Source organism: Lepidochelys kempii, chromosome 3 (genome assembly GCF_965140285.1).
Source record: "Lepidochelys kempii isolate rLepKem1 chromosome 3, rLepKem1.hap1, whole genome shotgun sequence".
In the NCBI taxonomy this organism is placed as follows: domain Eukaryota; kingdom Metazoa; phylum Chordata; order Testudines; family Cheloniidae; genus Lepidochelys; species Lepidochelys kempii.
Window position 1 is genome coordinate 78,844,365 of NC_136382.1, and position 6,000 is coordinate 78,850,364.

Sequence of the window (6,000 nt, forward strand, 5' to 3'; positions counted from 1 at the left end):
AGTGAACTGTATTTTCAGAGGGTGTCTATCACTTGATGCACCTGGCCTGGTGGCAGAATTTACCAGATTTTCTTCTTCCTATTGTGCCTGGTCCCTTTTTAAATTTAGTGTCACTCTGGCACTACACACCTTGTCTTGCAAATAGGACTGCATAGACAGTAACACTCAAGAAAGCCCTACACCATGCAAAATGCTTCCTTTCCTTTCCTTTTCTGAGATAGTAGACATACTTGGGGTTGGGAAGGAATTTTCCCCCAGGTCAGATTGGCAGAGACCCTGGTGGGGGTCGGGAGGGCGTTTACCTTCCTCTGCAGCGTTTGGCATGGTCTTAACTAGCGTAAATAGTGAATTTGCTGTAACTTAAAGTCTTTAAATCAACAGTTGAGGACATCAATAACTCAGCCAAAAGTGATGGGTTTATAGCAGAAGTGGATGGGTGAGGTTCTGTGGTGTGACATGCAGGAGGTCAGATGATTATGACAGTCCTTTCTGGCCTTAAGTCTGAAAGTCTGTATGTTCTCAGACTTCACAGAGATCTACCCAATTGAAAGGAAAGCCCCTTCTCTGCCACATCCTAAAGAGTTTTATGGGAAGGGGAAAAGGATATTGGTAGTGATGAGAAACTTATTCCGCTATATACATAACTGAAGAGAGGTAGGAGAACTTTGGAGATGGACAAAATTTTGGGCTGCTTCTATATGAAAAACACAAGGCTCAGAAGGTGATTGCTATATAGTCATCAGTCATGTCTCCATATTTGAGGTAGAGTCTAGCCCTAATTTCCATGCAGCTACTAACTTCTAAACTGATTAACACATTTTTTGTAAAATGTTATGTCAAAAATAGGGCATGAACCTATCATTCTGGCAACATTCTTTCTACATCTATAAGCTCATTCATTTGATTGATATAATATAAATTCATTGGACTCTAATTTGAACAAAATTCTTTGACCACGATTACCAAGAGTACCGTGTCTAGATGGCTGCCTGAATGGATTTCACATTACTATGTCCTGGCTGGTCGGAAACTAGCAGCCCATGTTAATAGCCACTCTTTCTAAGACAAGGTTACCCCATAACCTGCATCATAACCTGCATCATAGAACATGCCATTCTGGTCATCTGCAAAGGAGCAGCTACCTCGTGCCATTACCACGCATTACAAACCATTATTACTTAGGTTTGGCCTTCAGGAAGAAGTTCCACTGCCAACACTCCATGTTCCAGGGCATGTTTCTACTTTTCTCTCTCAGCCAGCTGAAGTCACCTCCATGAGGTAAATGACCTGCCAGGGAAAAATGTAAGTTTGCAAAAATCAAATGGTTCAAAAGGCGCTTCAATCAGCTTTCTCCAGACCACATGAATACCTCATGCGACAGGAAGCTTTCAAATCCATTAAGCCTTATGTGAACCTAATAAGGAGTGTCAGAGACACTGTTCTACTTGTCACGCATTCATGACTGGCTGAAGTAGCAGCCAAATTTATGGAGTTAGTCTTAAATGCAGAATAAAGTGGTCAAGCAGTGTTTGTGTAGAACAAGTATACCTTATAGGCCTGTTTGAATCAACTCACCACTTTTTCAAGGCTACAGAAATGGTCTCTACCCTGACCGGAGTAAAGCTCAGAGGCCCAGGGCCAGATTTTTAAAGGATCTTAGTTGCCTAAATAGCTGTCTTGTGGGATTTTGAAAATGTCAGGAGGTACCTAACTGAATAGTAGATACCTAAAGGCCTTTAATGCCCCCCCCCACACACACACACACAACCCCCTACTGTCCTGCATGCCTTTTGGGATGGCACAAGCTACTCTGAGTGATGATCTGCAGCCACGCTCTCAGTCTCAGTAGTATTGGCTTTATGCAGCAAAGTTGTGGATTGTAAGTGTCTGGGCCAGAATAGGCTGTTAGGATCATCAAATCTTTGCCTCTCCTGAGCTTTCCAGTAAATGGTGAAGACATTCCTTGCTAATGTGTTGTTTCTCAGGCCAACAGCTCTTTATTCAAGGAATCTCATTGGTCATTTGCTCCCTTCATGGAGTTTGGGCGTGAGCGAGGTTTGCCCAACATGCTCATAACACTTGTAGTTCTGTATATGATAATGGTTATAATCTAATCTCATATTTCAGGACTTCAGATAGTCACTTGAAAGTGTCAGGAAGGTATTTTTTTACCCAATGCAAAATTGTAATATTGGTTTGGGATTTTTGCCCTCCTCTGAAACATCAGATATCTGCCATGACTAGGGAATGGGATACCAGTTGAGGTGGACTGGTTCTCAGAGATGATACAGAAAATCCTTTGTCCTAGATACCTGTGTGACATGTCTTGCTCACAGTTTAACTGATTGCCAGTTTGGGGGTTGGGAAAGAATTTTACACACATGCTAAGAAGTTTACCAGAACTCCAGAAGGGCTTCTGGCAGGAGTCAGGCCTCCACCCCCCACAAAGGGGTTTTTCAGTTATTACAAATGCATAATAGCTTTAGCTCAGAACAAGCACACCTATAGCTAGTTCAGGCTTTCCTTTACACAGCATAGGCTTTTGATCTTCGGATTTTGGGAACAGGTACTCAATATACAATGATCCCCTCTTCAGGCAATAGCTTCAAAAGGCTGGATTTTTGCATAACCAGAAATGGGAATTTGCACTCACCTCCCCCTCAAGAGTCCCTAGGCAAACCCCTCGAAATTTTCAGTTCATAACACTTCCCAGTGCTCATAATAATACATAATCTTTGCATTTAATACAATGCACTCCTAAGATACATAACCTTAATGCAATGAGAAAACTGAGTACAAAACCACCTGAACCCAGGGAGTATGTACTGTGAATAACTTATCCATGCCACCACTGTCCATGCTATTATCACTATACTACTATTTATATGTTTATGCAAGCTGGAAATCATACCCCTAGTCTATAGTGTAGATGGAGTCTATTTTGCTCCTTGGATATTGATTAATGGCTCCATGATGAAGACGAACAGGAGTGGCCACAGAAGCAACCTGCTGGCATCTCTTCTTTACAAATATACCTGGGTAAAGATGTAAAGTTTCTAAACGTGGCATGAAAATATAAATATTGACTAATATGTTGAAAAGGGGTATTAAGTGCATTCATTAAATTTCTATGCATAGAAAAGGAAGGCACATTGCCTACTCTTCAGTGAGACATTTTTTCAGCTCCTCATTAACAATCCTTAATCCTCTTTCCAAAACTGCATCAATCTTTCTTTGAATCTTAGTCAGATCAGCAGCAAGTGGCTGATAAGAGATTTCATAATTTAATTGCCTCAAATTTTCTTTTCAACAATCTTGACTATTCATAATTACAATTGTTCCCTTTTTGTCTTCTGCTTTAATTACAAAGTCCTTGTACTGTGTCAGTGTCTTTAAGAAGTCTATTTCTCAGATAGCTAAAGTAGGGATAATTTTTGTTACAGGTTTTTAAATAATTGCTCAAAATTATGGACAATTTTTGTTACAGTTTTTAATTAATAGATCGATGGACCTTGTTTACATCTCCCATGGAGAGTGTTAATCAAGCCTGTGTATTAAATTTACTTTTACATTTAAATAGCTTTTGTTTATGGGCACCAGCCCCTGTCCCCTGAACATTTGACTTAGTTAGTTAACTTTCAATGTAATAGTTTTATTTATTTATTCAATAGTATCTGAGTGCCTCACTAATATTAATGATTTCATTCTTCTAACAGCCCCCTGAGTCATATGCCTCACAGAGCCAGGGCGGAGGATACCAGATCCAAAGTCAAACCACTTTTTGTGTATACCATTCCTCCCTTTTTTATGCAGGGAAGTGCCAGGACCCAGCTACACTTTGCTGGACCTGTAATATACTGCATTTCTTTATTTCTGTCTGCAAGCTACTCAGTGCTGTTTGAAGCATTTGCTTTTTCAGCTTGGCCTGCTTGTGCTTTCTCTCCTGTGAAAAGCATTAAATTCACGGAACATTTATTTAGCACTGTGAAGCTAGATTAGCATAGTTGTTATAGCGAGTTAGGATATGTGAGTGAAGGAAAGAATCAATATATAGTAATAAATCTGTCTCTGTCTATATTTTACTATCTCAATCCTGCCTCAGTATTGTCTGAGTGAAAGCATAAAAGAGAGAAAAGAATGGGTTTGATCCCACAGTCCTGGAGATTTCATGGGACTGTTTCCTGAGAAAGGGATTGGTCTCATTAATGCTTATTACTTTATAGCACTTCATTATCCGTCTTGTGGGTGTGCATATTATTCCCATTTTACAGACACAAAAATCAAGGTACTGGAGTTTTCAGAAGAGCTCAGTTTTCACTTATCCCCCAAAATAAATGGCCACATTTTCAAAATGCTCATTTGTCACTGCTGGGTGAGAGGGGAGGTATGAACTCTTGAAAGTAAATGTCACATGACAGCTGCTGGGTGTCCAGAAATTCTGAAAATCTGGCCTCAAGTGTTTAGCTTTAGTAGAAGAAGAAGCCTTCACTAAAGAGAAGGATTAGTATTAATTTATTTTTACTACCATAGTTCCTGGGAGCCCTGGTCATGGACCAGGATCCCATTGTGCTAGGTGTGATGCACACACACAGCAAAAAGACAGTCCTTGCCACCAAAAGCTTTCTATTTCCTAGACTTCTGTTCACATCAGGAGATGACACCTTTCTCTGTAAGAGCATTACCATGGGGCAACTCTATGGTACTATTATTGAATGTGCTAAAGGCCCAGATCTGCTCTCACAGAACTGCAGTAACCATTGGTTTCAGTGGCCATTGCACTGTGTAACTGAGTGTAGCATTTACCCCCATATAGTACTATCAAACTATATCAATGATTAATAATGTTATTTCTATTATTCTATGACTAATTACTATGTTATATACCATATTGCACACACGAGCTATAAAATTAATAGATAAACTTTCCATAAGTTTCAATATAATTTGAGAAATTGTAATGAAAAGATAGAAATGACTCCAAGATCTCCTTCTTGAGTGGTACTAGCTAATTTAGATCCTATTATTTTATATGTATAGTTGGGATTATGTTTTCCAATATGCATTACTTTGCATTTAGCAACAGTGAATTTCATCTGCCATTTTGTTGCTCAGTTTTGTGAGCTCCCTTTGTAACTCTTTGCCACTTGCTTTGGACTTAATTATCTTGAGTAATTTTGTATTGACTGCAAATTTTGTCACCTCATTATTTACTTGTTTTTCCAGATCATTTATGAATATCACTGGTCCTAGTACATATCCTTGGGAGACCCTGCTATTTACCTGTCTCCATTGTGAACACTCACCATTTATTTCTAACCTCTGTTTCCTGTCTTTTAACCAGTTACTGACCCATGAGAGAACTGTCTCTTTTAACCCATGACTGATTACTTTGCTTAAAATTCTTTGGGGAGACCACGTCAAAGGCTTTCTGGAAGTCCAAGTACCGGATCCACTGGCTCACCCTTCTCCACATGTTTGTTGACCCCCTCAAAGAATTCTAATAGATTTGTGAGGCCTGATGTTCCTTTACAAGTCATGTTGACTGTTCCCCAATGAACTGTGTTAATGTATATGTCTGATAATTCTGATCTTTATTCTCTATAGTTTCAACCAATTTGCCTGGTTCTGAAGTTAGGCTTACCAATCTGTAAATGCTCGGATTGCCTCTGGGAATGTTTTTTTAAAATTGACATTACATTAGCTATCGTCCAGTCATCTGGCACCAAGGCTGATTTAAGTAATAGGTGCATACCACAGTTAGTAGTTCTGTAATTTCATATTTGCATTCCTTCAGAATTATTGGGTGAATACCATCTGGTACCGGCGACTTATTACAGTTTAAATTATTGATTTGTTCCAAAAACTCCTCTACTGATAGCTCAATCTGGAACAGTTCCATAGTTTTGTCACCTAAAATGAATGGCTCAGGTGTGGGAATTTTCCTCACATCTTCTACAGTGAAGACTGATACAAAGAATTCATTTAGGCTTCTCCAAAGCA